Genomic DNA, 21,890 nt, shown 5'->3' on the forward strand with positions numbered 1-21,890 from the left:
TTTGTGAACATAACATTCTATTGTCAGAGAAGAAAAGGAGGCTCCAATCTACTCTTTCATCTACTTCCCATAACACAGGTATTGTTTAGTATTTTTGTTTTCAATTCTTGTTAACTGTACTATGGGACCCCTGAGGATTCATTTCATCAGAAAACATGGGCCTTTAAAGTCTTTCAGATCATGTGTTTGTCAGGGTTGGTTAGAGTCACAGAACTTATGGAAGGTCTCTATATTGAGAGATTGAGGGAATTTATTGTAATGGCTTACACTCTCTAGTCCAACTAACCCAACAATGGGCAGCTGTGGATGGGAAGTCCAAGAATCTAGTAGTTGCTCAGTCCCTCGGGTTAGTTGTTTGAGCTGCTCTTCTGTAGAAGTAGGTTCCCACAGATGTGCTGGCTAGTAGGTGCAAGCAGGTATAGAGTGAGTCTTCCTTCTCCCAATACCCTTATGTAGGCCTCCAACAGAAGGTGTAGCCCAGATTAAAGGTGTTTACCACCACCCCTGGAATCTGAGACTTGCTTTGTCCCAGGCTGACCTTGAACTCAGAGGTCTGCTTGCCTCAGTCTCCTGGAATTACTTACTAAGCTTTTCATGGCCATTGTGCCTCAAGATCTCCATGTCAAGATCCAGGTCAGAAACTTGTATCTTCCAGCCTCAAGATCTGGGTCACAGGTGAGCCCTCCACTTCTGGACTACAGTTCATTCCAGATAGAGTCAAGTTGACAACCAGGAATAGCCACCACAGGTTATAACTTGGGTTTGTTTGTTTGTTTTTTTTTTTTTTACTTTTACTTTATGTATATGAGTGAGTGCACACGTATCTGCCATGTACGTGTAGTACCTAGGGAAGCCAGAAGAGGGAGTCAGATTCCCCGAAACTGGAGTTACAGATGGTTGAGAACCAGCGGGTGGGGTGCCAGGAAGTTAGGTCCTGTGAAAGAACAGGAAGTGTTCTGACCCACTGAACTCTCTCCAGCTCCAAGTCCCACTTTTTAGACTTTCTTTGTTGGGTTTTGGTTCTGTGGGTGTTTTGTTTCTGTTTTGTTTTTGAGACAGGGTCTAACTCTGCAGCCCTGGCTGGCCTGAAATTTGCTATGTAGATCAGACTGGCCTCAAATTCATGGGGATTCATCTTCTGCCTCTCAAGTGCTGGGATCAAAGGTATGTGCTACGACTCCTTACAAATTGTCTTTCTTTTTCAATTAACACTTTATCAATATATCCTGTCTTTCAACATTTTGTTTTGTTTGTCAGTTTTTTGGGTTGTTTTGTTGTTGTTGTTGTTTTCATTTTTTTGAGTCAGGTTTCAATGTTCTGGACTTGATTTATAGACCAGGCTGGCCTCAGACTCACATAGATCCACCTGCCTCGACTCCCTGGTACTGGAACTAAATCCATGTACCGCCACACTGGACTTCTAACATAAAATTTAAAGGTATGTCCTTTAGTATTTTTAGCAAATACAGCATGTTCTGAAATAGACTATTATGCCTCCAAAGAGGGTTTTTCTTTTCTTTCTTTTTTTTTTTTTTGGCTCTAATATTGAGTCCGTTTGACTTTAAAACAACAAAAAACCCCATAATGTTACCGTTGGAAACTAGTGGTCTTGTAAGGTTTGGATAAAAATCACCTGGAATTTTAGTATATCTCTTATTAATAAGAGTGAATAGAGCAGCGTTACTGCCCAGATTGTTAATTTGTTATATTTTTACCTGCTTTATTATCAGTAAGTCACTGTTATCCACGTGGTTGGAACTGGTTATTGTGTCCCCTTTTTATTACTAGGGAGATGATTATGTATTTATTTGGTTGTAGGAATTTGAATGTAAATAGAAATACCTCCCCACACCCCATGAAGTTTTCTTTGGAAGATTTAAAAGAGGTTTGTGTTCATTTAAAAACTGGATTATTTCTGAATTATACTGAACGACAACCCTTCTATGAAGTTAGTAAACTTTTTGAATCTTTTTTCACATGGAGATTTGGTTTTAGTATATGATTTGGGGATGTCAAAGCTCTTAAATAAGAAAGATCTTAACAGTGTGCTGTGGGAGAATGAAAAACGTGTAAAGCTGTCGAGTCCCCAGCTTGCCTGCTACCTATGTGGATGTGTTCCCCAGGAGAATCAGCCCACGTGGGAAGTGAGAAATAAGACTCATGTGCTTAAGTCCTGATGTTCTGCAGCACCTGAGGAGTTAACTACTTGTAGGACCCTTCTTATCCAGGCTGGCCTGGTCTTTGTTCATTCGCTGTGTTGTCTTTCCCAACAGAGTCATCTGATCTTAGCTGTGGCTCACTTAGTCCCTGTCCTCTGAAAGCTCACCATGAAAATTTTCTATAACCAAGTCTTTTCTTTGGTTGGTTGGTTTTTTTTGAGACAGGGTTTCTCTGTATAGCCCTGGCTGTCCTGGAACTCACTTTGTAGACCAGGCTGGCCTCGAACTCAGAAATCCACCTGCCTCTGCCTCCCGAGTGCTGGGATTAAAGGCATGCACCACGATGCCCAGCTCTCTATAACCAAGTCTTAACTTATTAATTACCATACTAAACATCCCTTATAATGTGTGATGTCTTCCTTTAGGAGAGATGGCTTATGTAGGTAGCTCTTGGCTTGGTCCGTTTCATAAGAGTCCCTTTATAAAGAAGTATGTCATGGTTTCCAATGGGGGTAAAACTTAGAAAAACAAATGAGAATGTTTTTAGCTAAAGAAGCCAAACACTAGGGCCTGGAGAGATGGCTCAGCAGTTAAGAGCACTGGCTGCTCTTCCAAAGGGCAACGGTTCAGTTCCCAGCAACCACATGATACCTCATACCTGTCTATACTTCCAGTTTGAGGGGATTATCACCCTCAGACATACATGCAGGCAGAACACCAATATATAAAATAGATAAACTATTACAATAAAGCTCTGAGCTTTGGTCACTTCTGACAGTTAATTTTGTTGGTGCCACATGTCCATTTAATCCATCCCAGGTATAAGCACAATGAATACATTTACTTATTGAGTAGGATTGGCCCAAGTGGCAAAATCCCCTTTTAAGATTTATTTTTAAGCTAGGTGTGTTGATGGTGCAACAACTTTAATCCCAGTGCTAGTGAGGCAGGGGCAGGTGGTTCATTTGAGTCCAGCATAGTCTAGACAGTGAGTTTCTGAACAGCTAGGTCTACACAGAGAAACCCTATCTTGAAAAAATTTTTAAAAGATTTATTTTATTGTGGCGGGAGGGGGGACTTTGGCGCACACACATGTCACTTTGGGAACTTATAGATGTCCCATGTATGTGGGTGCCAGCAGAGGCCAGAAAGGGGAGTTTGGATTCCTCGAAGCGGAAGATGTATGCAGTTGTGAGCTGGCAGACCTGGTGCTGGGAACAAAACTCAAATCCTCTGAAAGAACAGCAAGCACTCAGAAACACTGAGCCATCTCTCCAGCACCATGAATAAGTCTTTGTAATAGAATTTTTCCTACTACTGCGATGGTGGCTTTTCTGGCAGAGGAAGACTTCAAATCAGTCCAAAAGCATGCAAATTTAGCATTGGGATCTATTTTAGCTTTAAGTAGGAAAATTTGGATAAAATCTTATCATCAGGTATCAAACATTTCATATAAGAATGGGATAGAACAGAATTCTTGTTCTTCAACCCAGTCTTTAAGAATGGAAATGTACAGTGTAGTGGAAAGTTGGGCTTTACTTTTGTGGTGGATTTGACTAGGAATGGTCCCCAGAGCCTCATAAATTTGAATGCTTGGCCATTAGGGAGTGGTGCTACTGGACAGGGGTTAGGGGGTGTGGCCTTATTGGAGGAAGTGGTCATAGGGGGCGGACTTTGGGGTTTCAAATATTCAAGCCAGTACCAGTGTCTCTGCTGCCTGCAGACCCAGATGTAGAACACGCCACTCCGTCAGCACCACATCTGCCTGCAAGCTGCCATGTTTCCTACCTTGATAATGGACTGAACCTCTGAACCTGTAAGCCAGTCCCCATCAAATGTTGTCCTTTATAAAAGTTGTCATGGTCATGGAGTCTCTTCATAGCAATGGAAACTCTAACTGGCTAACTTTATATCAATATTTTTTTATTTTGACCTAAGAAATTGCTTTTTATATTTATTTTGCGAAAGGATGTCACTGAATTGATCAGGCTATCCTTCAACTTACTCTGTAGCCCAGGCTAACCCTGAATCAGCCTCAGGAGTAGCTGGGATTACAGGTGTGTACCACCAGAGGGTTTTCTTGTTTTTTTTTTTTTTTTAAGTTGGTCCCACTATGTAACACAGGAAGTTCTGAAACCCTCTGTAGACCAGGCTGGCTTTGAGTATATAAAGATCTACCTACCACTGCCTCCAAAGTGCTGGGGTCATAGCTTTTATCTTTCACAAATGTTTGGCTTTCTAGTTTGTCCTCACCTTTTCTCTTATGGAAGAAAAATCATCTAGGACAAGAGGAGTTTATACTCAGTTTGTGAAAACATTTTTTTTTCTTAATAAAATTACTATATATTTTTTGAAAATCTATATCTGAAACATGGCAAAAACCATTAACATGGATGAGATTTATTGGTTTGGGAGAGTGACTGTCTAGCATGGATGAACCCCTCCCTATAATCCCTACTGCCGCATAGACCAGGCTTGGTTCACTTTAGGCATGCTGTTTGTAGTTCCAGCACTCAGGAGTGCAGACATGGGCAGATTAGAAGTCAACAAATTAGCTGGGCATGGCAGTGCACACCTTTGATCTCAGCACTTGGGAGGCAGAGGCAGAGGCAGGCGGATTTCTGGGTTCAAGGCCATCCTAGTCTACAGAGTGAGTTCCAGGACAGCCAGGACTACACAGAGAAACCCTGTCTCCCAAGCCCCCCCCCCCAAAAAAAAAAGATAAAACAACGAAAATGGAATTAAAGCCTGGTGTCTCTGGCTCACCCTGCAGTTTACTTTTTTCTTTTAGGAAGCTTTCTTGGCAGGACGATGTGTTTCTGTCTTCCTGTAGGAGGTGTTCAGATAAAAATCTAATCCTGATTAGATGTGATATAGTTAGTATGTAAGCACATTAACTCACTGAGCAGCTAATTTTAATGAAACATGCAGGTAAGGGATTATGTTAAACCTGCAGTCACCTTGGATTCCAGGGACAGAAAGCCTCCCAGGATAGACTGGCAGCCACATGTCAGTTACCAGTGAGGGTGCAGATGCACCGTGTCACTGAGGCCGGCTCCTCGGGTGAAGGACTTCTAGGGTCTTGCTGCACAACAGCTCAGAGTGATGGAGACCACGCCTCCTTAAGACTAGCTCAGAGTGTGCACCCCTTCGCTCTTTCCCCTCTTTCTTCTCTACTCAAAATCAAAACATCAGTACTCCAAAAATGGACTTGGGGACCACTGGGCCTCTCCATCTGTCCCTCCCAGCGCTGCTGTATTGATGAAATTTCCTCTTAGACCCTCAGCATTACCCAAGTCTTTAATTGGTACATTGAAACAGGTAGTCCAGCCTGGTAGGGCTGTCAGACTTGGGGGTTTTGCCCTAAAATTCAAATCTCATTACAAACTAGAAGGTTTTAGACTGGATTTACGTGAGTGAGGAATGATCTCTGGTCTGTACACACAAGATGAAGTAAAGCCATTTAAAAAGGAGTGCGAATCTGAATTTATAACAGTGAAACCAATCAAGGTCATCCGCTCATTTAGTCAAACTTTAGAGTTCATAGAATCAACAGTTCCTGCAAATACCAATGAAAGAGCTCACAGTCCATCTAACCACAGTGTATCCAGTAGAAACAAAGTAGAAACATTCCTCTGAAGCATGAAACTTCAATAAAACCCATACAGATCAGGAACTGATGTGTATTTTGTAGACAGAGCTTATCAGGGCTATGGAGATGGCTCGGGGGAGGTGCGCTGGCAGGCAGACCTGAGGACCGGGAGTTCATACTCAAGAGCCAACCAGGTGGCAGGCGAAAACTGACGTCAAGCCAGTTTGTGGATTATAGTTTTTGTTCTGTTTATGGATTATTAGAAAAGGAATGAAGGAGAGATGATGAAACTGATGACAAGGTCGCAGGGCAGAGGAGAAGAGGGTTGAGAAGTTAGATTCACACACATTTAGCCTGAGTTTGGCACAACTTCTTATTTTTAAAATAGTGATTATTGGGGGGCGTGAGGGGGTGCCATGGCACAGGTGTGGAGGTCAGAAAGGGACATGTGGGAGTCCCTTCTCTCCTACCTCTGACCTTCCCATGCGTTGACACAGTGCCTGCATGAACACACAAGATGTAGAGGAACCAACAGAACTTTTTCATGAGAGGAAGATCCCTTTACAAATGGAATTTTTAATCAGAAGTCAATATTAAGTTTATTTTGTGTGTGAATGCCTTACCTCTGTGTGTGTGTGTGTGTGTGTGTGTGTGTGTGTGTGTGTGTGTGTATGCACCATGTATGTGTAGGAGTATGGAAAGGTCAGAACTGGGCATCAGAGTTACAGGCTACCATGTAGGTGCTGGGAACTAAAACTTCGTCTTCTACAAGAGCAGTAAGTGTGCTTAACCACCAGGGCATCTTTCCTGCCCCAGGGTATATATAACTATAGGTGTATAGGGTTCAAGAACTTCAAAATCAAATTCATAGCCCAATTTTTGTCCAGGGAATTAGGTAATAGCAGAGTTATTTCTCCCTCTTAGAGAAATCATAAATGAGACCGAAAGAACCTTTGCCGCTGATAGAGAATTTTGTTATGTTTATGGATTACTAGTGAAGAGAGTAAAGGAGAGAGAAAGCAGAAAAGCAAAGGACAGATGCCAGCAAAGAAGTCAGACTCCTCCAGATTTGTCTTCAGTTCACACAACTTTTAATAGTTATTCGTTTGTTTATTTTAGTTAGGTTTTTTTTCAGACATGGTTTATTTTTTATTTTTATTTTTAATTTTGACCATCCCTTTTAAAAAAAGATTTGTTTATTTATTTTATGAATATGAGTACAGTGTTGCTGTCTTCAGACACACCAGAAGAGGGCATCAGATCTCATTACAGATGGTTGTGAGCCACCATATGGTTGCTGGGAATTGAACTCAGGACCTCTGGAAGAACAGTCAGTGCTCTTAACTGCTGAGCCATCTCTCCAGCCCCAGACATGGCTTCTTTCTGTATGCCCTGGAACTTGCTCTATACATCAGGCTGGCCTTGAACTCAGATGTCTTATCTGCCCGCTCTGCCTCCTGAAGACTGGGACTAGAGGTGTGCACCAAGATGCCTAGGGAATTTAGTGGGGTATGTCTTGGTTCTTGCGCGTGCTCGACTGGCCAGGAAGAATGACGCTGCAACAGGATCCTTCTGCACACGTTTATTGGGAGAGCTTGATTGTAGAGGCGAAAAGACTTCGAGCCCAGAACTGGTGCTGCTTTTATAGGCCTAGGAGGGGCGTGTCTCACACCCGGATTGGTTATGCACTAAGCCTCATTTGCATGTTCCTCATCTGATTGGCTACTCTCTCTCAGTACCTTACAGAACCTCATTATCATACCTCATTTGCATGTCTCACATCTGATTGGTTATACTCTCAGTACCTTACAGAACCTCATTATCATACCTCATTTGCAAGTCTCACATCTGATTGGTTATACTCTCAGTACCTTACAGAACCTCATTATCATGCCTGGGCCAGGCAGTGTCTTTGCAAAAAACTTTACTGCATATGTACACATTGGTTGTTTGTCCAATCTTATGCGTGGTGGCCAGCAGTAGTCAGTGCCACTCAGAAACGGCACATGTGGCTTCCCACACTTGGTCACTGCTCAATTGCTGTGAAGAGACACTTGACCAAGGCAATTCTTAGAGAAGAACACATTGAATTGGGGCTTTGCTTAGAGTTTTGGAGGCTTAGTCTATTATCTTGATAGCAGGCAGGGTGGTGGAGATGCAGTTGAGCATGTGTGGAGGCCAGGAGACAGCAGAACATTGCTGCTGCTCTCTTCTCCCACTCAGTCTCTCCCTCTCCAGAGTTCATAAATAAGTTTTTGGTGGCCCTTGCAGACCTCAGTTTTCAGCATCCCCACCCCCCACCCCTCACTTCCATGCTCCTGCCCCACCCCGGCAGCTGCAAGTCCCACTACTTCCTAGACCCAAGACAAGACAACCTTGAATTGTAACTTTATGCCTGCCTTGTGACTCTTAGCAAGTAGGCTAGGTGCCTTGTTATCCACCCCACCCTTTTAAGAGCAAGAAACCCATTTGTCCCCTTGCTGTCCATAGTGTGGTGCTATAACTCTCTTAATATCCCCAAAACTGAAGGCTCTTTCTTTAAGACCCCAGGCACGCTGTCGGTGATGGCTATCTCAGCTAATGAAGCTCTTCCTCTGGCCTGAAGTCTTCTTTCTTTAAAGGCTTCAGCATGGCTGCCTATGACCATGATGCTAAAAATTCTATCAAAACTTATATTGGAAGGGCAATTTATCTGGCTTCCTTTCTACAAACCTGTAATTTGTTGTTGTTGTTTGTTTGTTTTTTGGGTTTTGGAGACAGGATTTCTCTGTGAGGTCCTGGCTGTCCTGGAACTCACTCTATAGACCAGGCTGGCCTCAAACTCAGAAATCCACCTGCCTCTGCCTCCCAAGTGCTGGGATTAAAGGCATGTGCCACCACTACCCTGCTACAAACCTGTAACATCTTAAAGTTCTAACAACTGCTGTTCTACTCCATCACCCTCTGCCTTGCTCCCTGGAAACAAGGTCTCTCACTGAGCCGGGAGCTCACCATTTTTTCTGGCTATGCTGTTACTGTCCTTAGTCCCTCCACCTGCAGCTTTGGGGTTGTTGCCAAGTATGGCCACACCCAGCTGCTGCTTGCTTCCTTTCTTTCCTTTCCTTTCCTTTCCTTTCCTTTCCTTTCCTTTCCTTTCCTTTCCTTTCCTTTCCTTTCCTTTCCTTTCCTTCCCCCCTCCCTCCCTCCCTCCCTCCCTCCTTCTCTCTCTCTCTCTCTCTCTCTCTCTCTCTCTCTCTTTCTCTCTCTCTTTCTTTCTTTTCCTCCCAGCCCCCTAGGGATCCAAACTCAGCTCTTCCCCACCAAGGAATCTCCCCAGCTGCTACACTTTATTTATTTTTTTTTACATACCCTCCCTAAAGCTTATTTCTTACTTCAATTCCAATTAAAGTAGGTTGTGCATTCAATATGGTTTTCTTCATTGCCTGGGACTTAATAGTTTAGCACACACTAAGCAATCAAAACTAGTTTGTGAATATCAAATATTCCCCTTGAGGAAAACAAGCCAAGCATTTCTCCTGCGATCTCTAGATTGCGTCACCTACCAAAGGCAAATGTAGCTAAGGTAGCAAAGGGTAGTTCCCCCGCCACACCTCCCTTTCTGGAACTCTTGCTCCTCCCTCAAGTTTGTTTCCCATTATCTCTTTTCTTTCCTGAAGGTTGCAAGCTTCTGTATTGGCTGGAGGGGTTTGTGTGTGGATGGGATTTTCATGCTTGTTCAGGACCAGCAGTTCTCTCCTGTCTTACCCAAACGTGGTTCCTTCCACAGGGGCGTGGGTTTGGCCTACGTGTATGTATACAGCACTGTGAAGGGCTTCAACACAGTGATAAATGTTATAGGTGAGAAAGTAACAGACCACTGTGCACAGAAGGCCAAGTTAGTTCTTTAGTTTTCCCCAGTGACCAAGAGCGAGCCAAAGGCTCAGAAAGACTCAGCGCTAAAGCTCAGGGGTACAGCATTCTTAAAGGCAAAAGACCACCCAGTCACAATTATATCAACCCTAGACGTGGGTCAGAGTAGTCTGGTAACATGGTGTTACTTTGGACACTTCAGTCTCCTCTTTCTTTGACCTTTAAATCCTTCATTTTTATGAAGGAGAAGGTATGGGGTAATAAGCAGTTAACTAAGCAGCCTGAATCGTGACCTAGGAGGAGAAGGACAAGGTGACCCACAAAGCCTATGAGGAAGGTAGTCAGCCATGGATTCCAGTAAAACCAGCTATGAAACCTGGGGTTACTGGTCTTTTTTATCAGTCACTTTTGAGGACCAACTGCTATTTGTATGCATGGTCAGGAAATCAGATAATTTCTTATGAACCTATTATTTTTAAACACAGCAGAGCTAGTCAAATTTTGTGTCAAAGTACAGTCCTGGGGACCTGTTGCTGTTAGCCCTATAGGAAGAATTTTGGCTAATTTTACCCCAAGTCCAAAGAAATATCTTATCATACAAAATTCATCCTTATCCAAAATATTTGCAGTCATTTTTACCATGAACTATAGGTTTACATTTTATACCCTTTAAAATATTTTATGCCTGTTTATTGTTTTGTATTTTATTTTTTTAAACAAGATTTGAATTCAGGTTTTATACACAGATGTTTTAGCAAACTAAAATTGTTTTTACACATACTTTTACTATCAACCTTCTTATTTGTTTGTTTGGTTTTTGGGATTTAAAGACTGGGTTTCTCTGTGTAGCCCTGGCTGTCCTGGAACTCACTCTGTCACTTCAGTAAAGTTTTTAATGTATCTCATCAGTTGACTGGACTTGATTCCTTGCAACCTGGGAAGGGGTAGATTGTCTTGGACTTTGATATTAGGCTCATCCTGGGCGTTACCTGTGAAGGAGTGTTTGCCTCTCCAGAGGCAGTGAGACCTGAGAGAAGGGAATCGATAAATGATGCAGACTAAAGTTTCATGCAATAGTCAGCCTTGTCAGAACATCAGACAGTTTATACGCTCAGGGGTAAGAGAGGTCTTACCCCTTGGGTAAGCATTCTCAGGAGTTCATGATGTACACAATCACAGAGACAAGTTGCATTCGGCAAAGACATGTTTTCCTCAGAGGCAGATAACAGCTGAAGTAAGGTCTTGGCAGCAAGCAATGTGTGGGGCAGTTCCTTGCCCAGTGAGAAATGTTGCTACACTTATGCTGTTTATTGGTGCATGTGTCCTTTGAAAGTGGCCTTGGGGCTGCTGCCAGAGCTGCCATTTCTGGCTAAGGTGGAGAGCCCTTTCCATCCTTTCCTGCTCCTCCCTCCATTAAATACCCTAAATGCTGAATTCAACAAACCTTTCTGAGGGTTTGACGACCATCATCTAGTACCTTCTTTAAATATTATTTTACATTAAACAAACTATAAAAATTATTATACAAAGTCTACCCTTATTCAATATATCTTAGAGGCCTGATATTGTCTTCTGAGTTTAAGGGAAAAAAAACCAAACCATCGTGGAGGCCTGCTGTTGCTTCTATACTCTTTTTTTTTTTTAAGATTTATTTATTATTATATCTAATAAGTACACTTTAACAGTCTTCAGATGCACCAGAAGAGGGCATCAGATCTTATTACGGATGGTTGTAAGCCACCATGTGGTTGCTGGGATTTGAACTCAGGACCTTCGGAAGAGCAGTCGGTGCTCTTAACCACTGAGCCATCTCTCCAGCCCTGCTTCTATACTCTAATAAAAAAAATTATTTTCCAGTTGGGTGTGGTGATGCATGCTTTAATACCAACCCTTGGGAGGCAAAGGCAGGTAGCTCTCTGTGAGTTTAAAGCCAAGTTCATCTACAGAGTGAGTGCCAGGACCCAGGCTACACAGTGAAACCCTGTCTTGAAAAACAGAGAAAACATTACAGGCACAGAGCAAGCCTCTACTGGGGGGACTTAGTCGACTTTGGACCTAACACTCAGTTCTTGATGCCCACTATGTAGCTATCAGGGATCAAACAGATCTTGTCAGGCTTGGTGGCAAATGCCCTTACACACTAAGCCATCCCATAGGCCCTAACTTTTAAATGTGTGTGTGTGTGCGCGCACAAGTGTGTGCATGAGCACTCGTGGGCATGGCATAGCAAGTTTATGAAGATCAGAGTGTTGAGGTCTTGGAATCAGCCCACAAACCACTCAGATACTGATTTAGGGACTCTGAACTACAACACCCAGCCAGAACCCTATAGAGCTTTTAAGTCTGAAATCCATAAACATCTGTGCCAAGTTATTTCACCAATCAGGATTTAGGGATAGGGACAAATCTTTGTTGTACATTTATCCTGTTATTGGTTGGGTTATTCAACTGTGGTGGGGGGCTTGCCTTGCATAGCATTCATGTCTTGAGAGGCCAAACCTACTCCATCTTGGGACCAGCCTCCATCTTAAAGAAAAAAAAAAAAAAAGAAGAAGAAGAAGAAGAAGCCTAAGAACTTGACTGGCAGCAGAACCCAAGCTGCACCCACGTACCAGGAAGGACCCCCACAGCTTGTCCTTGGCCAGAGTTACTTACTAGCTACTTCCTAACCACAATTAAAGATTAGCCTGATTGTTCCAGATGTACTTTCAGACCCACTGTGATTGTATACAGTCTTGCTTCAGAGCACCCACCTGTTTGCTTACAATAGACATTCAGTTAGATACTTGCCGGGATAGACCCTCCCTCCCTCCCTCCCTATTTCCAATAAAACCTTGTCCTGCTGAGGGCTCAAGGCTGCTCCACCTTCCCATCCTGCTGTGTCAGGGTTGGGTTGGAGGAGAGCCCAAGCCTGAGCTTATAATAAAGAGATCCTAATGCTATTACACTGATGTGATAGTTTGTATATGCTTGGCCCAGGAAGTGGCACTATTTGGAGGTGTGGCCTTGTGGTGTGGTCACAATAGGTGTATCATTATGGGTGTGGGCTTAAGATCCTCATCCTAAACCGGGCCTGGTGGTGCACGCCTTTAATCCCAGCACTCAGGAGGCAGAGGCAGAGGCAGGCAAATTTCTGAGTTTGAGGCCAGCCTGGTCTGCAGAGTGAGTTCCAGGACAGCCAGGGCTACACAGAGAAACCCTGTCTCGAAAAAGACCCTCACCCTAGCTGTCTGGAATTCAGTCTTCCACTAGCAGTCTTCAGATGAAGATGTAGAACTCTCAGCTTCTGCACCATGCCTGCCTGGATGCTGCCATGTCCCCACCCTGATGATACTGGACTGAACCTCTGAACCTGTAAGCAAGCTCCAATTAAATGTTCTTTATAAGACTTGCCTTGGTCATGGTGTCTGTTCACAGCAGTAAAATCCTAAGACAACTGGAAACAGCTCCTTGTTGGTCTTTTATAGTCTTAACTTGCCAATGTCAGCTACCCAGTGTACATGTCTCTTTCTGTCAAGTAGGATGTGAATTCCCAAGGAGGTCTTGGGAACTTAAAACTTTACTCAAAACAGAAGTGCTTCTTTTATTGGTGCAGGCGTCTCTTTTATATTGGGGTCCATCCCAGGGACAGCTTATCACACACAGGTGCAGGAAGTGCTGCCAGGTCAGTTTGCATCCAAGCTTATTGTTCTAACTATATAACGTTCTAACTGACCTCTATTGTAATTGGTTTCCAAGAATACCAAAGCACAGAACATATCAGAATATGCCATCAACTCAGGCATGTAAAAGTTTCCTAGTATCAGCACATGAAAAAGTTTCCTTATAATATTAGTAACAGCAGAAAATGGCTAGTTAGGCAATGGTTACCTAGGTGTGGAAAGCTCTTGGTGCTGTTACTAGGAATTTGGAAAGAATTTGACAGTGGGGTAGGACAAGGCTCAGGATGAGTACAGCAGAGGAATGTATTGTATTCCTTGTATCTAGGTAATCTTGGTAAGCCCCTAGACACAGTGACCACAGGACTTTGTTTATTGCTTTGTTTCTTGACTACTTTGTCTTTGATCTAGAACTCACCCTGTTCTTTGCATGTACCTAGAATGGTATAAAAGCAGACTGGAAAAAAATAGACCTGCTTCAGCTTCAGAACTGGCTGGAGTCATGCTATAATGTTGTCTAATTGTCTTTTTCTTTTCTTTTTTTTTTTTTTAAAGATTTATTTATTTATTATATGTAAGTACACTGTAGCTGTCTTCAGACACACCAGAAGAGGGCATCAGATCTCTGTTACAGGTGGTTGTGAGCCACCATGTGGTTGCTGGGATTTGAACTTTGGACCTTTGGAAGAACAGTCGGGTGCTCTTACCCCCTGAGCCATCTCACCAGCCCTGTCTTTTTCTTTTCAATCCTCACTCCATCCTTCAAGATCCCGTTGACTGATTGAGCTGGCTTGGTCACTAGGCCTTAACACAGAGGATAACATGAAGGATTTAGTTCTCTCTTTTTATCATATGAGTCTCAGGGATGGAACTCAGGTTATCAGGTTTGGTGGCAAGCACCTTCACCTGCTGACCCTACACGGTTTTCTCTCTTGTCCTATACTAGTGACTCCCAACTCAGGTGCCTTCAGAAGGACACTCTTTTTTTTTTTTTTTTTTTTTTCTGAAGATGAGAGCCAGGATTGGAGCTTTGAGTCCACAGCATTCTGACTTGCACTTCAGCTAAAGTCCCAGATCATCACTGGTTGTAGTAACACACACCTTTAATCCTAACATGTTAAAGGCAGAGGCAGGCAGATCTCTATGAGTTCTAGGCTAGTGTGTTCTACATAGTGAGTATCAGGCCAGCTATGCCTACATAGTGGGAACCTGTCCCCAAAAGAAAAAGTCTCAGATCGCTTAAAAATTCCTTGTCTATATACTATCTTTCTTTGTGTTTATAAGAACTTCTAACTGGTAGCAAGAAACTATGGCCTTCTCTCTCCAACTATGTATTTCTTATTCATTAACTTATGCCCTAAATTCCTATCTACTTGTAGGTGAAAGCTATTATGCAAGTAAATGAATTATCATCTTAAGGCCAAGAATCAATACTAAGAATCTGATTCTACCCCTTTCCTATCAATAAATAAAAAAGGAGAAACTATAGGTTAGTTAAATTCTATAGGTCGCCTGGGAGAATCTTGCTTGTCAGTTTCATGGGATTTTTAATCACCTAGGGTGAACCTCGAGGCGCTCTGGTCTGAATGTGTTTCTGGAGAGAAATAAAGGTGTGAGCACCCACCTTGAACATGGGAAGCAGCACCCCATGGTTTGGGATCTAAGAGTGGATAAGGAGAGAGCAGGTGGAACTCACCATCTCTGTTTCCCAGTACTGATGGACATGACCAGCTACTGCACACTGCTTCCAGGCCTTCCTTGCCTGCCAGGGCTGGGAGCTAAAACAGATCCTTACATAAATTGCTTTGTCAAGCATTTTTATCAAATCAGTGGAAGAAAAGAAAAGCAACTAACACACTCTCCATTTCTCTTTTTAGGGTGTTGTGTAGTCTAAAGCAACTAACACACTCTCCATTTCTCTTTTTAGGGTGTTGTGTAGTCTAGGCCGGTCTTGAACTCACCACATAACTGAGAATGACCTTGAACTTCTCATCTTTCTGCTTCTACCTCTGGAGTGCTGGAAATTACAAGCATATGCCATCATGATCGGTTTATGCCAATGCTATCGATTAAATCAAGGACCCTCTGCTCCCTCTACTGAGCTACACCCACAGCCCATGCATTTTCAGTCAGGAAAAAACAAACAAACAAAGAGACAAACAGACAAACAGACAAACAGAACTTCAGAAATGATGCAGGTTTTTGAGAATGATGGGGCCCTTCACTGGCCAACTTCATGACCCAGTGACCTAAGTTGCTGGACACTTACAGTCACCAGAGATCAACCTGGGACAGGGGTCTAAGGTCATTGTCTAATGCCAATGAAGATTAGTAATGTTACGTCATGTGGAAGTATGCAAAGTAGAAGCAGGCTTTATTAAGAATTATTGCATTAGGGTTGGAGTGGTGCCTCAGAGGTTAAAAGCATTGGCTGCTCTCCCAGAGAGAGGTCCTGAGTTCAATTCCCAGCAACTACGGTGACTCATGATCATCTATAATGAGTTCTGGTGCCCTCTTCTGACCTGCTGTCATACCTGCAGGCAGAACACTGTATTCATAATAAATAAATAAATCTCAAAAAATCAAACAAACAAAAAGCTGGGCGTGGTGGCACACGCCTTTAATCCCAGCACTCGGGAGGCAGAGGCAGGAGGATTTCTGAGTTTGAGGCCAGCCTGGTCTACAAAGTGAGTTCCAGGACAGCCAAGGCTACACAGAGAAACCCTGTCTCAAAAAACCAAAAAAAAATCAAACAAACAAATAAATAAATACATCTGTAAAAAAAATTATTGCATAGAAGTGAGAAATTAAGGGAAAATGAGAAACTAAGAAAAAGTAAGAAAAACCCCAAGTGTGGAAGGAATTTCCAAGATAGGGAGAAGCTGCCTAACTCCATTGTGTAGGATTTTGTTTTTGTTTTTCTTATGACAATAGCAGAAATTGGACAAAAACTGAGGTAATTTCTATCAAGGTTAGTTAATTCAGACTGGAGAGGTGGCTCAGCAGATAAGAGTGCTCGTCCTTGCAGAGGACGCAGATTCAATTCTCATCAGCCACATGGAAGCTCACAACCACCCATAACTCCAGTTCCAGGGGATCTGATGCCTTCTCCTGATATCCTCGGGCACTAGGCATGCATATATACATGGTGCATGGGCATATATGCAAGCCAAACATTCATACACAAATCTTAGCTAATCCTCTGGCTATTATGGGCCAAGCCAGCAGAGGGCTCACATACTCTATGCATGTTACCCTAACATAACCAGCGATGATGCTAGCTGCCCTTTTAGGGAGGGTTGAAGCCTCTCTATCTCTTGACTTATGCTGTCAGCTGTTGGTACCCATCTAAGGGTCTTATTGCTGTGAAGAGAGAGATACCATGGCCCTATCAACTCTTTTTTTTTAAAAGGATTTATGTATTTATTTTATGTATGTGAGTACACTGACTGTAGCTGTCTTCAGACACACCAGAAGAGGCATCAGATTTCATTACAGATGGTTGTGAACCACTATGTGGTTCCTGGGAATTGAACTCAGTACCTCTGAAGAGCAGTCAGTACTCTTAACCACTGAGCCATCTCTCCAGCCCCATATCAACTCTTATAAAGGAAAACACTTAATTGGAGCTAGCTTACAGTTCAGAAGTTTAGTCCATTCTCATCATGGTGAGAAGCATGGCTGTGCACAGACAGACATGGTGCTGCAGAAGGAGCTGAGAGTACTACATCTTGATCCATGGGCAGCAGGAGACTGTAGCCACAGCGGGTGTAGCTGGAACATAGGAAACCTCAAGGCCCACCCCCACAGTAACACACTTCCCCCAACAACGCCATACTTCCTAATAGTGCCATTCCCTATGGCAAAGCATTCAAACATGCGTCTATGGGGACCATACCTATTTTAAAAGCCACAGTACTGGGCCTTCGACGTGTCTTGCTGACTGCTAATTAGACTATGTTTTCTTTGTCCCCACATACACACAAACAATTCATAGCTTTTCCATTGCAGAGTTAGCTCTATCATAGCCATCAAGATGTAACTGCACTCTTTCTGCTTTATCTCATATCGAGCTCCTTGTCTTTGGGGTAGTGTGAGTAGTCTCCTGTGTAGAATCTATTGTTAGCAGCCATCTTTACTTACATTTTAGTCTATTACAATCAGCAACATCAGAAATAAGAGTATATGAAAGGACAATAATGTCTTACATCTACTCCTCATGGGCTTTAGGAGGACTCAGTGGCTTCCCTTGACAGGCCCAGAGCCCTGTCCTTCTGGTTATGTTTAGCTTGCCTGCATCGTCCCAGCTACAAGCCTGTTTTTCATTTTCCTCTGTGCTCTGGGCTCTGCCAACATAATTCTTAAGCCTTTTTTTTTGTTTGTTTTTGTTTTGTTTTGTTTTGTTTTGAGACAGGGTTTCTCTGTATAGCCCTGGCCCTGGCTGTCCTGGAACTCACTTTGTAGACTAGGCTGGCCTCGAACTCAGAAATCCGCCTGCCTCTGCCTCCCAAGTGCTGGGATTAAAGGTGTGCACCACCACACCGGACCGACTCTTAATCTTTTAACACTAGCCTCTGCTTCTATGGCAATCTATGGGAACAATTTGTAGTTTTCACCAAGGGCCCGTTTCCCTAACAGAGGACAAGCTCCTGCATTCCATCAGAAGCATTAGTAACTAAAATAAATGGTTAAGACCCAAAGAAGGGCTGGCGAGATGGCTCAGCGGGTAAGAGCACTAACTGCTCTTCTGAAGGTCCTGAGTTCAAATCCCAGCAACCACATGGTGGCTCACAACCACCCATAATGAAATCTGATGTCCTCTTCTGGTGCATCTGAAGACAGCTACAGTGTACTTATTTATAATAATAAATAAATCTTTGGGCCAGAGAGAGCAGGGACTGAGGGAGTTGACTGGAGCGAGAGGGACCAATTTGAGCGAGCAGAGGTCCTAAAAAATTCATTTCCCAACAACCACATGAAGGCTCACAACCCTCTGTACAGCTACAGTGTACTCATATACATACATAAAATAAATAAAATCTTTTTTCCTCTGTATGTATTTTTTTTGAGACAAAGGTCTCTCCCACCCTAATCACCATGAGCATTCTCTTTCGCTACAACATTAGGATTTTTTTAAAAAACAAGAAACAAACAACCCCCCCCCAAAAAAAAACAAAAAACAAAACCAAAAACCAAGCTCTGTGTAGCTCTGGTGGCCCGAGCATTTTTCCCCAGCCTGCTTGTCAGTTTTCTTGGTAATTGTCATTCTATCTTGGATAAGCTACTGACAAAGGTCTTTCGAATGTACAGCCCAGTCACCTGGGAGGATCAAGTACCCTCAAATTCTTTCCTTTTTTCCTTCCCTTCCCTTCCCTTTTCCCCTTCCCTTCCCTTTTTCCCTTCCCTTCCCTTTTCCCCTTCCCTTCCCTTTTTCCCTTCCCTTCCCTTTTTCCCTTCCCTCCCCTTTTTCCCTTTCCTTTCCCTTTCCTTTCCCCTTCCTTTCCCCTCCTCCCCCTCTCTTTTGTTCTTTCTTCTTGTTTGAAGTAGGGTTTCTCTATGTAGCCCTGGCTATCCTGGAACTCACTCTGTAGACCAGGCTGGCCTCAAACTCAGCTATCTGCCTGTTTCTGCCTCTGGAATTAAAGGTATGCACCACCACTAACTGGTGAAAACCTTCCACCACACAACAACGAACTAATAGCTCCCCCCTCCCTTTTTTTTCCACAGTTAACACTGAGAAAAGAGCTTTTTACTGTTGACATTTTACAACTGGGTCTGGCTGGTCTGTTGCTCATTAAATAGGTCCAGGTTTGCCTCAAATCGCATCCTTCTGCTTCTTGAATGCTGGAAATACAAACCTTAGTTAGTATGCCTGGCCACAAAACTGTTTTTACATATTGTATCTTTCCACTTGGATCTGGTTGTTATCCAATACATCTATGTAGCAACTTTCTCCAAGTTTTCCTTGATACTTTTCTGTCTGCCTTCCTGTCTGTGCCTCCTCGCTGTCCTATTTTCTCCTTCCTTCCCTCATCTCACCCCTGGAATGCACACAACCTCCTCTTTAGGCCATTTTTCTCTCTTATGGCTCCAAGAATATCCATACGTGTGCAAGTACACTTTAACCTTTCTTGGTTTCAAACCACACTAATTCATATTTACTTGCTTAAAAGATGTACTCATATACATAAAATAAATAAAATCTTAAAAACAAAAACAAAGAAACTCTCAACCCTCTGACCTTCACCTGTCTTGGGCCTTTCACATGCCAGCCACATTTTCAGCTTTAGTTGTTATTGTTTTCTCCCCTTGAATTTGTTCTCTCCTGCTTTAGTCTCCCAAGTGTGGGTATGCACGTGTAATGTCTAGCTCTCACAGAAATTCTTAAAGAATTTGTGTGTTTTTCTGCTCATCAGGAAAGCATTTGCCTAGATGAAAGAAAAAGGGCAAAGATGTTACTAGGGGAAATGCATATATAAAAGCAGAAGTAGCCAGAGAAGACCAGGAGAACCAGTAGATATGTTTTGTAATTTTAAGATTTTATGTGCATAAATGGTTTGCCTACATGTATACATGAGCACCATGTATGTGCCTGGTGCCCAAGATCGTTAGCTTCTGTTCTAGCTACCTTAAGTTCATCTGCTGTAGTAGTTCTGGGTCCAGATTTGGTGGGGAAGCATTCCTGCCCTGAAGTCTGATGACTACACTACAAAACCTAGACAAAATAGATCTACATTGATCATTTTAACAACTATTTCCAGAGTGCCCTCAACATTTTCTATCAATTCTGCACTCTGTCCACCATATTTAAATGTCAGGAACAGTTTGGGATCAAGAAGCTATGACACGAAGAAAACACTATGTAAAACGAAGACGCTGCCCTCTTGACTACACTTTACTATCCCTAAGAACCAAACGCCGTGCAAAGGAAAACTGGATAATCCAATTAGTCATTCATCTATACTGGAACAAGAAACATCTTTCCCTTCTCAGCCAAAGGCAAAAAGTCAAAATCAACGAAAAGCAAACGTCCTAAGAACCGCAGCACTAATGAACGACCATGGTGAGTCAGAGGAGAGGAGATGGCTGTGGCGTCTTCTTTGAGAAGGGTCTTTGCAGTTTCCCCTACTGCGACCCATTTCTGGTGGCTCAGTCAATCCACAAGTTCCTTTTCCTTGGAGTGAAGGAAGCAATCGCCTCATGGTGACAGGCACATTTAGGACCCTGTGGTTATCCGGGATGGGAAAGTCCTCCCTATGGTGAAGCGGAGCCTGATTCTTCAGAAACCGACCTAGAGAACTCTGAAACCCCGTGGGTCTCCCGAGTGTGGCAGGAACGCAGCCTAGCGCCTGCCATACCGCGTGGGGACCGCCAGTCTTGGGTCCTTCTGGCCTCCAGCGCACTGTCACACGCGGCACTCCCCACCCACCCGTCTACCCACTCTCAGGTCTCTTTTTCTGAGCTCTCAGGTAAGCAGGACTTCTTGGCTCGGCCTCCTAAGGTGACGTAACCCAGGAGAGGCCCGCCCCTCCCGTGGCGTGACGTCATCATGCCGCGCGGTCGCCGTACTCCGAGACTGGAGTTTACCACGGAGACTGCTCCGCAGCGGCTGGTCCGGGCGGCAGCGGCGGCGCTCCGGCTGCTCAGCCGCCTGGGAGCCCGGCGCCTAGCACCTCGGCTCGGACGGCCCAGGAGCCCTGGTGAGTGAGCGCGGCCCTGACACACGGCCTTTCCCTCTGCCCTCAGCCGGGGGCGCGGCCTTCCCCCAACCCGGGTACCCCCCCCAGCCCGGGTCGGTAGGAGATGAGCTGGGGCGCTGCAGGCATAGCGCTGCCTTCTCGGCTTCTCCGGAGCAGCTGCCGCCTGCCCCGGGAGAAGGTTTAACCTGGGAGGAAAGAATTCAGCTGAGAAACAGTAAGGGGACGTTTATTTAGTAAAGCTACACACTCCAAAGATTGGAGTGGGCTTCCTCCGAAGGTAGGCAGTAGCGCATTGGGGTTTTAAAGAAGTTTCTTAAGAATATTAGTGAGGTGTAAGGTATATTCATGCATGAAGGTAAGATAATTCCCTTTCCCTCCCAAATTATAGTGGTCTTCACCTCCTCTTGTAAGGCATTTATCCCCAGCAATCTTGAAAAAAAAAAAAAAAAGCAAGGTATGGGGTGGGAGATTTGGAAACTCCAACACATTGTAATGAAGCCAGTGCCTTTTGAGAATGCAGACCCTTTAACGCGGTTTTGGCAATTTGTTAAGTATCGTTTGCCTTGGTGGAACATCCCAAATACAGTTTTACAGATTTTGACCATGGGAACCTTAGTGTAGTCCCTGCTTAACCGGGAGACACAGCTACCAAGATACTGTTGCAGCTTCCATGATTACCGCATATCTAACTCCTTGCCTACCTAGGTCTCCCTAATACTTGATGGTAAGCTTGGTGTTCTTAGGGGAGAACTCCTTTCTCTCTCTCTCTCTCTCTCTCTCTCTCTCTCTCTCTCTCTCTCTCTCTCTCTCTCTCTCATTGCCTTTTTTCTTCCTTCTAGAATGATTTAGAATGGAACCCCTCTATTTACATATTAGCTGTTCTAGAATGTGTAGTTTTTGAATGGTGAATATATGGTCAGGCTTTGTGCTA

At 43.7% G+C, this 21,890-nt stretch overlaps 1 protein-coding gene across 4 annotated transcripts in view; it reads left to right on the forward strand.

Moving 5' to 3' along the window:
* Window positions 1-20,788: 20,788 nt before the first annotated feature.
* The window catches only part of Klhl12 (kelch-like 12), a 35,386-nt gene continuing 34,284 nt past the window's right edge, over window positions 20,789-21,890 (forward strand). For 2 of the 4 annotated variants that reach the window (XM_006529561.3, XM_030253998.1), the window contains exon 1: window positions 20,789-20,959. The gene's annotated coding sequence lies outside the window, so the exon portion shown is untranslated. The remainder of the gene's footprint in view (window positions 20,960-21,890) is intronic. The other 2 variants (NM_001311136.1, NM_153128.3) reach the window with 1 other exon arrangement.

Source organism: Mus musculus, chromosome 1 (assembly GCF_000001635.26).
Source record: "Mus musculus strain C57BL/6J chromosome 1, GRCm38.p6 C57BL/6J".
Classification (NCBI taxonomy): Eukaryota; Metazoa; Chordata; class Mammalia; order Rodentia; family Muridae; genus Mus; species Mus musculus.